Source organism: Primulina eburnea, chromosome 16, assembly GCF_022965805.1.
Source record: "Primulina eburnea isolate SZY01 chromosome 16, ASM2296580v1, whole genome shotgun sequence".
Lineage (NCBI taxonomy): Eukaryota > Viridiplantae > Streptophyta > Magnoliopsida > Lamiales > Gesneriaceae > Primulina > Primulina eburnea.
This window is the reverse complement of record NC_133116.1, coordinates 7626840-7639542: the sequence shown is the minus strand read 5'-3', so window position 1 is coordinate 7639542 and position 12703 is coordinate 7626840.

Sequence of the window (12703 nt, the reverse complement as noted above, 5' to 3'; positions counted from 1 at the left end):
CTCTAAGCAATATCCCGTTCCAGATCGCGACACATCCCACGCAAAGTCCCGACACCATTATAGTACGTGAAGAACATTAGGGTTTTTGGGCCGATGGAGCCGCCGGAAACTAACACGGCTATGGCAGTGGGGACTCCGATATTAAGCACGGATTTCCCAAGCTTCTGTTCCATTATTATCTTGAAAACGGGGTGCTGTAAACCTGGTTTTATTTCAGGCGATGGAGTGGTGGTCATGGACCGTGAAATCTCCTCCTCCGCTGTTGCGTCCAACCGTAGTGCTACCACTGGAACTTCGGGTGGCGGCGGCTCCAAATTAATGGATGGCTGATCAGTCTTTTTCAAGATTTTGGCTACGAGTTTGGCGGCCGCAGAGCGAATCTTGGCCAAGAGGCTCCATGCTGATGGGTTTTCATTCTGCACTTCTGCAGTGCAATTCATGTCTATGGCAATCGCTGCTGGCCGGTTCGCTTCCTTCTCCATTCAGGGATTTTTCGATAAGATAGTATTCAGTTCAGATAAATTTGTGAAATATATGCATCAATGAAGCACAAAGCTCTCTAATGAATGGCCTCTTCATTTTTATTTTAACTTTGCTATGATCAGATATATATAGACGTACAGAATCACATAAGTAACTTTTCCAGATCAGCCAAAAAGTCTACTCCACTTTTTTCTCCTGATTTATCTTCGATGCATCTTCGTGACATGTGAATTCAGTTGAGTTAACACAAGTATACTTTTTTAATTAGGAGGGAGTCTCATGTGAGACCGTCTCACGGATCATAATCTGTGAGATGGGTCAACCTTATCCATATTCAAACTAAAAGTAATACTCTAAGTATAAAAAGTAATACTTTTTCATGGGTGACCCAAATAAGAGATCCGTCTCACAAATACAACCTGTGAGACCGTCTCACACAAGTTTTTGCCTTTAATTAGATCGGGCAACATCGAAATTCCTTGGTTATTTCGTCGCCCGAATGTCAGATCATCAGCAGAAAAAATTAAATATTTTCTAGCGAGCGTGGATTATTTTTATATGATAAATTTTCAAAGTGGACTTCTAACCTGGTTTCTAGCCTTTTGAGATTTCCTTTATAAGATTTTAATCTTGCTTTTAAACATTATTATTTAATAATATAAATAAGTTTAGATTTAAATGAGAATAAGTATTAGTTATCTAAAATGCAAACGGGTAAAATCTAGACGTAACCATTGCATTCATTATAAAAACTAGAGGTCTAATTCGCGTGTGAATATTTTTTTAAAATATTTTGATTTAAATCATCGAAGATGTGCTTTTCTACTCCGTGCGCTGTCAATTTACTTTACTTGAGCCAAATTAGGTTAATTGAAAGTTATTTCCCACTCATCATATAGTTCTCATGTCCAAATGTTAAAATAATATAAAGTTAAATTACTTTATTCATATATGAAACCAACCGCCCGTCTTAATAAAATAGAATTGATCAACGGGTACTTTCTTTTGGTGGAAACTGGCATATTAGCTTTTATCCTTTAATTTAGCTTTATCAGTTGATAAAATCAAATTTAAATGACATCATTCAAATATTAAAATAATACGACATTGAATGACCATTGTTATTTCTTTAATACTTAAGCAACATATTAAATTTCACGAAATTTTCGATATTCTTAGTATCACGTCTCATGACCGGAGTTAGTGAACACCGGCGTTGTTCAACGATCACATAATCGCCAAATAACACTTCATATTCGGCGTTGTTCATTAACCTCTTCTTAATTATACATATTCATGACCATTAATCCATATTAAAAACACATATAATATGGTTATTAATCTCATCTTAATTATCATTACTTTCTTCTTCATATAGATAGTTTAATGACTGATTTATTGTATTTTAATTAGTCATTATGATTGCATATTGAAACTGGAAAATGTACCAAAATGAGCTGAAATTCCTACGACATAAGCTGAAATTTCCTATGACATATTCATGTCTTCCTGTTGCAAGATTTCGGGTTTTCACACCTAACTATATATTTTTAATCTTGAGATGATAACAATATTTAACGTTATAAGTGCAGCCTGCTCGAGATGGCCAGAATGACTTAATAACATTATCTAGTTTAGGGAAAAAAAAACTATTTAATGACTTATCAGATTTTCTTAAACTGAGAACTACTAGATAAATGACTAAAACAAAAATTAGGTGAAATTATATTTTATAAATAAAAAAACTACAAAACGTTACCTTCTACAATTATATGTTACAAACGATATCACGGTAATAATGATAATATGGCGTGTTCGCAAACCTAATTTATTGATTATGGTTAATGGTGTACATGTGACCACTTTTCTCGTGTACCACTCATTTATTTGATTCTTTTGACTCATAATAATAATAATTAATGACCTTAAACATATCATTATCTCTAAAGTGAATATGAGGTTTCACATATTAATTTCCGTAAAACCGTCCCATAAGAAACCCACTCTTAATTAATTTTGTGTCACCCTCCTGATACATATCACAAAAATTCTTGTGAGATTATCTCACATGTTAATTTTCTTGTATGGATCTCAAATCCGATCTAACTTATGAAAATATTATTTTAATACCAAAATTTTTCTCAAGGTAAACATAAACTCAGCGATGCTCATATAAATGCTTACGATAGAAGCTCAAGAGATCAAATTAAACCATATATATATATATATGATACATATCACAAAAATTCTTGTGAGATTATCTCACATGTTAATTTTCTTGTATGGATCTCAAATCCGATCTAACTTATGAAAATATTATTTTAATGCCAAAATTTTTCTCAAGGTAAACATAAACTCAGCGATGCTCATATAAATGCTTACGATAGAAGATCAAGAGATCAAACTAAACCATATATATATATATATATATATATATATATATATATATATATATATTATTGTATTTGTATATAAGAACAAAATATGTCGATGCAATATAATAAACACAGCACACATGATGGTTGTTACATAGTACACGTGATGGTTGTTTAATGAAAGAATAATATCTTGTGAGACTATCTTACAGGTCTATATATGAGATGGATTGATCTGATATATATTTAAAACGAAAAATATTATTTTTCACATAAAAAATAATATTTTTTTATTTTTCGAGTCGGGCTTGAGATCTATTTCACAAAATTGACCCGTAAGAAGGTCTCGTATAGGTTTTTTTATTTGAAGTGATAAAGTTTCTTGATAATTATTACTAGATTAAAATATGTGGCACATATAATATAAAGGTCGAGAAAATTAAATTTTGTTTTTGTAATTACATTTTTTTCAACTTGGTTATATTAACAATGGATTTGCGTTTTTATTCCTGTAACTAGCATTTTCTTTTCAGTTTTGGTCTTATTACAATTAATTTTTTATTTTTAGTCTTGTAACTTGTATGTTTTTTTCTTTTATTTTTGCTCGTATTTCGAACGTAGTCCATCTATTGGGATCGGGAAAGAGTTTAGAGGGGGAGGTGAATAAACTCTTTAAAAATATTTCTTTTAAATTTTTTTTCAACCGTTTTTAGGCGATTGAAAGAATTTTTCAAACGGTTAGAAATATGAACCAATTGAAAAGCGCGAAGACGGTTCAATATTATTAATGATAATTTCAATCGGTTGGCAATCTAATCAACAAGATAAATTTTGAAATGTAAAGGGTTAGGAAAGTAAAGACACGAGAATTTTATGGATGTTCGGAGAAAACACTCCTATATCACCTCTTATTCCTATGTAGAAAGGATTCCACTAAAAAACTTTGGCTTTACAAAACTTTTGCAACAACCCACTCCAATCAGGACTTATCACAATGTCTGTTTTGGAACTCTTACTGATCACTTTACATTTCTAGATTTTAAGAACCCTCAGTTCACCAGACACCACTATTAATCAAATAACCAAAAGGTTATTGATGTAAGTAAAACAATATGTTTTAGTAGCACGAATATGATCTTTGAATGATCAGATAACTTTCTATTGAGTGCATGCTTGATGAGCGATGAGATATGTGATCTTTGATTGCGCTCAAATTTTTTAAGTATGCAGGCTTGAAGATAATCACACTGTTGAAAGCTTGATGATTATGTATCGCGTTGTTATATGTCTTGGATACTTCCAGCTTGTTGGGTACAATAATTGTCCCTGCTTGGTGGAGCGATCGAATCGAGGTTCTTGAGCTGCTGTGCGGTTTAAAAGATTTGAGTTGCACCATTACCACCAGCTATAGCTTTTGGTAAAGCGGTAAGCACTCGGTTCTACAATTGGTATCAGAGTCAAGGTCACAGGGTTCGATTTCCGTTGATTGCAAAGAGTGCAATTATTGGGAGGGAGATTGTTGGGTGCAATAATTGTCCCTGCTTGATGGAGCGATCTAACCGTGGTGCTTGAGCTGCTGGGCGGTTTAAAATATTTGAGTTTCACCATTACCACCATCTATAGCTTTTGGTAAAGCAGTAAGCACTCGGTCCTACACATCTCTTCTTATATAAGCTGTCATTCCAACGGTCGGAAAGAGATGAGTAACGTTAAGCTGTAACCTTGGAATGATGTGTCACTATCAGCTGTAAATACAATAAATGTTCTTCAGCAAAGCATTTAATGTTCTCTTTGATAGCACAACTTTGAATCTCATTCCTTGAAGATTTAATTCTGAGTATCTTTTTATGGCTACTGTTTTTACCATCAGAACATTGTGGGATATAAGTAATCTTTCTTTTCTGGGATATTGTTGGAATATTTCATGTTCGCAATCTTGATTTTGATGTTAACAAAACTTTTTATTGTGTTTCTAACATATTTACTCAAGTGTGAAGTTGCAAACACAAGAAGCAAGCTGAAACTGAATTTTGCACAAACTGAATTTCTGGCAAGCTTCGGTGTTTTGAAGATATCTCTCAACTGGATGATCCAAATGACAATCTGCCAATTGGACTGATCAGAAAACTCAATTTGGAACAAGTTGTATTCACGTCAGTTGGGTAAAATCTGATGTTATCATGGTCTAACTGATCGCTCAATTACCGAACTGATCACACGAAAACAACAATCAGTTGTGTTTGAGCAGCTGTGGTATTTTGGTCATATCTCTCAGCTCGGGTATCGAAATGAAGCGATTCAGTATGCGTTGGAAAGATAAGACAAAGATCTACAAATCATTCTTATAAGTCAAAGTCTGAATCGAAGCTTACGATGCTGATAAATGATGATGAAGCTACTGGTTCTGCACAAACTGAAATCAGCTAGACTGATTTCAGCACATCAGCTGAAACTGAACCAACTGAACCAGCTGCTGACCAGCTGAACTGAACCAGCTACTGACCAGTTGAACTGAATGACCAGTTGAGTTGACCAGAGTTGACCAATTGACCAGAGTTGACCAGTCGGGAAAATGTCCAGCAAGACGAATTTGACCGTTGCAGTTCCAGAAACAGTACAGAAACTTTCCAACGGTCATATTCTTGTGTCTAACGTATATATCAGTGTTGGAGCCTATAAATACAACATATTGAAGATCAAACAAGAGCTTTTGAAGTGGATTCAAAGTATGTGCAGTTAGCATGAAGAAATCAGCTAGTTGAGAGCACAAGCCCTTGTGTGAGGATACATTTGAGATGTATACTGTAAAAGAAAATTCCTCACACACAATCACTCACACATATACAAGAGAGTTGAACTTCAAATATTAGTTGAGTGAGTCTTGCACAAAGACAATAAACTTGTGTATGTAGTCTTTGAATATGAGACATTAAACAATATGCTGATTGTGAGGTGCTGCCTACAATCTTGAGTGCTAGGAGTTCTAGTTGGGTGATGCCCTTCCGGAATGGGTTTGTACAAGTAGTTGTATAAATCAAAGTCTTCTAGTGAATCCTTCCCAAAGGGAAGAAGGGGTGATGTAGGAGTGTTGAAATCTCCGAACATCCATAAACAAATTCGTGTCTATTTGTTTATTTCATTTATTTATCATTTCCATAGTTTTAAAGAAACATTGTTGAAGCATTTTATGTGTTCTTCAAATACCAAAATATTGTATACCAAGTGTTTGATAAAATGCTTCAACTGAAATATTTTTATTCATTCAACTTGCATATATTTTAAATGATTTACAAAATATTTAATCGGTTTCTACGAAGGATTATTTCAAGTATTTTCCGCTTGGTTTGAACACCAAACTCGATTTAATTCATCGGTGTTCAATATTTCAAGAACCGAGCTATTGTAGCTCAACGATGATCCCCCTAACTGATCCTAACAGATAGTGACACAAATGCAGATCAATATCGAGACTGATGCAGAACATGGTTGACTTGTAGCGGTGCAAAAGCCATTTAAACATTTTGAACAGGTCAGAGAATGTCTTTCATTAATAAGTGAGCAATAAGTAGCTCTTTAATTATTCTACATAAAGTCTTTGAACAGCCGGTTGGGAAAATTGAACTTCTTTTGCTTCAAATGGTTGAATGTTAGGCGGTTGAAGACTAGGCGATTGAAAAACAAGCGGTTGAACTGGTTCCTGTTATACACAAAAGATTGGCAACTGTTTCCTGAAGCTGGAACGTACCGTATTTTGAACTAATTAAAATTTGCGGAAAATAAAAATTTTTCTTAAATAAATAATAAACTTTCAAATTGCGATAAAAATAATCTGCTCATCCAAAAAATTTGAAATGAAACAACTACAACCAAAGTTTGCAAAAGCACTTGTTTAAACATCGTAAAGTAATCCCGTGAAAATCAGAGTATTTGATACGTGCATAAGTTTTTTTTCCCTTAAAACGTAAGCGGTCCTCGGGTTAGCCTCAACGCAATCCGAGCCAACTCATTGATCCCCACCTCTCGTCTCCTCGTACTCATCCTCACCTGCATCGATCAAGTCTAGTGAGTCTAAAGACTCAACATGTATAAACTGGTAATAACAAGTAATACATGATAAAACCACATGCATTTTAAAGTAGACCATACATACTTAAACTTGAACGTACATACATAAACATAGACGTGCCATTGTTTCATAAAATTTTCATAAACATACTTGCATCATGCATACTTGAGCATACATAAACATCATCATTTTTCGTAGTGATATGTTTCAAAGCAAGTGACTCATTACATAGTGCGTCTGATTAGACTAAACCACAGTACTGGGCTGGCAGGGATGTCCATTACCACATACATGAGATCTCCGGTCATGCTTTAACGGGTGGATTGGTCCCTGGTCATGCTTTACCACTTTCCAATCTGGATCTAAACTCGGTCATGCTTTACCGAGGTGGAGAGGTCCCCAGACACGTTCGCCGGCTTCCAAACCCGTTCATATTTGGTCACAAGACGATTAGAAAACATCAAAAACATAAAATATTTTCTTTGAACGTCGAACATACTAATACATTATGCATGCCAGCCCAAGACAAAAATTTAAAATTTTTTCCCAGAATGATTGGCGCTCGGGCGGTAAAATCTTACTGCTCGAACGCTCCCCATCTGCGCAAAAAATTTTGAAAACCAACACAGTTGAGCAGTCACACGAGAATGATCGTAACTCACTCATCTCTTGTTCAAAAAGTACGAATTTAATGTCAAATCAAAGATATCAAAAAGTAATTCATTTTATATGTTGAAAGTTTTTCCAGAAAACCGACCAAAGTTTTTCAGGATTCGAAATGACAGCAGATTCAGTTTTAGATATCTAAAACAAATCGTTAAAACATCACAGTTTGAGCAGTCACACGAAAATGATCATATCTCACTCATTTCTTGTATAAAAATCACGAATTTACTGTCAAATAGAATATATCAAAAAGCACTACGTTTTTTATGTTGAAAGTGTTTCCGGAAAGTGAACCAAAAATTCACAATACTCGAAGTGACATCAAACTCGTTTTTGAGATCTAAAATTTTGATCCAAAATTGTTTCAAAACATTTTTGCTCAAACTTTTGCACAACATACATGGATTTTGCATACAATACGCATCAAAATACTTACTACGACAAGATCGATGCAAAAATAAAAGAATATACATGTCTTTGATGAATATATTCATGAAACGACGGTACCGAAGCGGAGAGAATACGAGGGTTGATCCGGGACGAATTGTGGCACGTTTTCTTCCAGCAAAACCAACGTGAATCTCAGAAAATTGTAGGCGAATGGTGATATGGAGGCTGCTGAAAATGAGAACTCAAGAACCCTATCCTTCTTCAAAATGAACGTGTAAGTGTGTGTGTAAAATTGTGTGTGTGCATGTGTTTTAATAAATTAAGGGGATAGAATTTGCTTAATTAAACAGTTAAAATGCTAATTAAAATGTTAATCCACACTAACTTTACAAAATCCCCTAATTAAAACAAATTACAGAATTGATAAACTTTAAAAATTTAAAACCTTAAAATCACCTAATAAATTAAATTAGGATTTAAAAATGCTAGAAACTTATCATTTAAAATACCACTTTCTTGACTTGCAATAAAATACCATATTCTACAAATCACACAAATCGTCGCCAGTCTCATTTTTAACGTTTATCATATTCTACAAATCACACGAAACTCAAGAAAACATTTTTAACGTTTATCATATAAACATAAACAATTTAAAATAATACAAATTCATAACTCATGCATCGCTTAAAATCTTTTTAAACTTAAATAAATAATTTAACAATTTAAATAAATACATGGGTTATACGTGTATTGATTTTGGGCTCTACAGAAGCAGTTAAGTGATGTTTTGATTTTGTCGATCACCAAAACTCTTAGGTAATATTCTTAAAAATTTCCCCCTTTTTGGTGATGACAAAACTCAGTTATAGAACTATACAAAAATTTACAGATAATTGCAAAAGATTTAATAAAGGAAAAGTTGTATTTCATTGAGTGGATGAAATTACAAACTCCAGTTGAAAAAGAACAGCAAATCAAAACATCTAAACAAATATAGTACATTAACCTTTTCTCTGTTCTTTGATCTGTTTAGCTTGATCTGCTTTGGCACGCTCTGCAACCCTTATTCTAAGTGATTTTTATGCTCTCAAAAGCTCCCTTTGCCCCTCTCTTTCTCCCTTTTCGATATCACCATGGACAAGGAATTGCATGATTTTAGTGAGTTGTGCTCCTTGGACATCCATACGTTGATCAACATGTGCTTTAAAACGAAATATTTGACCTGAAAGCTCAGTACACATGTTGACATGTGAAGATTTATGCATGTCTTGTCGGAGGGTAACACTTGTATTCATGGCAGAAAATTCCTTTGAGAGATCAGATTTCATCGATTGAAAGGCTTCCTTCAAATCAAAATGCTTTCTGTTAAGAGCAATAATCGATTGATCCACAGTTGTAAGTCTGTCAAAAATCTCTTTCTGGCAGTTTTCATCCATTAATTCTTCTTCTTCAGGTTCAACTAGATCAGATGAAGAAATTAATCTGGCCTTGAATGAGACCAGTTGAGAAGAGGATGTTTTTCCAGTTGACTTTGAGGGCTGAGGGTCATCGAGTTCAGAGGCTAAATTATCAATCACTGTGTCAAGTTCTTCAGTCGAAACAGTGATTGCTTTGCCTTTGGTTTCTTGTGCTCCCAGAATGTTTGATGGAGCTTTAGATGCAGGCGAGCCTGGAGGCAGAGAAACAATAGTTACCTCGTCTTTATTTGGCATGTGAAGTCACCAACTGTTCTTGAAGAATGCCTTGAGCAGTATCATCAGCAGAAGTAGACTTTGGAGAAGAAGAGTTTCTTTGTGAATTGTGCCCTGATCAAAATCAGACAGAGATTGCACAACTTCTTCGACATAAATGGGTTGGACTTCAGAGAGACCTATGTGTACTGAGAGAGAAAGCACAATGGATTCAGTCTATTGAGCATATGCATCTTCCTCATGAATCTTTTGAGAGGCTGGCGAGAAGCCCGGTTCATGTTGGTGGCAGAATTGCTCAGTAATGGGAACATCCTTTATCATAATGATTTCATAAGGGGACAATATGTTGACCACAGTACTGATCATAGTAGTTTCAACAGGTACCTCTGATGGTGGGGAATTAGTGGGCATAGTAGAGGATGATGATGGTTGATCCTGAGTTGTCGATCGATCTTTGAAGATCTCAAAACCCAGCACTTCATCAAAGTTCAGTTCTAAGTCTAGCTTGCATTTTACTTCAACCACAAGTAGTTTAAGCTCCTGCCACTTTTGAGCAACAATCATTGAGAGTGAAAGAGCGTCCATCTCAAGTTGAGAAATGAAAGACGAGTCATCTTTTGCGGTTAAACAAGTAGGAACAAAATTATTCTTTTTCAATTGAATCAGTGCTCGGAGATCACTTTCCTTCATCTGCATTTCCAAGAAATTTGGACGAAGCAGAACGGTTGAAATATCAGATGTTTCTGTCCATTCCAATATGGAAAGTTCAAGTTTGGCAGTGAATAGAAGGTTCTGACCGTTCGACTTTCAACCCATATGTCAAACATTTCCATTTCTTATGAACGATCTCATTGACTCGTTCACTGGTTAGGACAATGGTAGTATGAACAGGATTGTTCTACGGTGGCTCCTCGAGCAGAATTTTTTTCCCCTTGTCTGTCGTTGAAGGAGAGGAATGCCTGAAAAGGAGGATGTGATTTCTGGTTCAGCAATCTTGATTCTTTTGAGTTTTGTTGCTTTGATTGCGGGAATCGGGGAAAGAACCAATGGTGTAGAAAGATGCTTGATCATCTTGATTTTTGCAGCTTTGGGATTTTCTGACCGTTTCTTCTTAAAAACTTGATAAACCGGTACATCTTCCCTTGATTCTTCATCAGAGCTGGATTTCAGAACCAGATTTCTCTTAATGCCTTTGGGATTCATATTCGTCTTCCCTTGTTTAACAAATTCAACCCCAGTCTCTGCTTTGATAGAAACAATCTCCTCGTCGGTTGGACGATTTTTCTTTATAAACTTTTTAACCGTTGGCCAGTTAAATAGCTTGGTCTTTCCAACTTCAGTCATACCCACCGGTTGGACTCCTTACTGAGTTAGCATATGGCAGATTTGAACCACAAAACCTTGAGACTGATTCTCTTTCTTTATCATGTCAACGAATGTATTGAACAAGACATCAGACCAGTTGATTTTAAGATTGGATGCGATGGTTGCCATGTCAATGAATTTTTCCAGAGTTACCTTTTCATATGCACCGGCCTTGGCGAGAATCTTATTCGCCACTATATCTGCCATCAGTCTGAATTCAATCTTCAGATCTCGTTTTTGGCATGTTGGAGAAGAAATCTGGGGGGTCAGAAATAGGGAAGTCATTTCTCCAAAGCTCAATGTTGCCCTCTGGAAGATTAGTAAAGTCGATGATTCCAGCAGCTGGTAGTTTACACAAATCAGCAAACATCTTCTGGGTGATATGAAGATTTCTTCCTTGAACAACACGTGATTTCCCAGTTTTCCATATAGGCAGTATCAAAGAATTCCTTCAATAGGATCTTGGAGTATTGCTCACTGCATCCCAAAAAAAAACGAAGGCCAGAAGATTCAGGCATTCTGAACATATCTTGCATTGGCTTGTTGGTCATGGCGAGCACATATGCAAAGTTGATAACGATGGTGTTGTGAGAAATGGATGCAGCCATTTGCGTGGAGAAGAAGATGATAAAATCTGCAGGACGATCTTTGACAAGAAAAATTCCCAGAAGAACCAGGTATGAAGATATTAAATTTATGTAAAAAAAATTAAAATGCAATGTTCATATACGTCTGGTTTGGAGAGCAACAGATCAGTCCGCGTGGAGAACTTTTAGTGGAGGGATTTTAAATTTTTGAAAAATTTCAGATGGCGGTATAATGATTTATTTCAAATTTTAAGAAGATAACAGTCACGTCTTGTAGGACAATAATAGAGTTAAGTGATTTTTACGTAATGACGTGGAAAAAACATGCCCTGCATAAAGGAACAAACTGGTTGCTTTAATGTGATTAGAAGATAAGCGGTTGAGTAACTCAATAAACATGGGTTGTTCATTTGTCAACCTAAGCGGTTGAATTTTTTTTTCCTTTAACCCATTAATTTATCAACTGAACCGATATTTCCTCATAAATATATGCATTAAATAAGATAAACCTCGGAAGATGAACCATGAATGGTGTGCATAAATCTCTTCAGATCCTCCTGTCAGTAATAATGATGGTGACTCTTTGTATGGTTCAAATCTATAAATATGAGCAAACTGGTTAGTCACAAAATCACTTGGAAATCAAAGCAGGAGCAAATGGATAAGGGAATAGTTCTCAGCAGCCAGACTTGGCACAAGAGTTTATGTGGTCCATAGAGGCTGCAAGGAAGTAGAAGATTGAGGATAGCGTCTTGGAGAAGACGCTATATACGTGGCCCAAAATCCAGGATATGCAGTCTTTCCATGAGGGAAGACTTGTTGCCATGAGGAAACGAGTGGCAACAACAAATAAGTATATGTGGCATCTCCGTGTCGCTCATACTTCTGTCATCTTTAGAGATGAAAGTGTCTATCTTTTGCTACTCCTAAAACAGCAGAAGAGTCTGAGAAGGATTGCCTTCTCAGAGGACTTCATGAGGACCTCTATCAAAGGGTTAACAACTTGTTTGGCCTTTTGGAGGCTTGCAATAGATGAAGAAATCTCAAATGTAAAGGCTCGATTTCGTCAATAAAAGT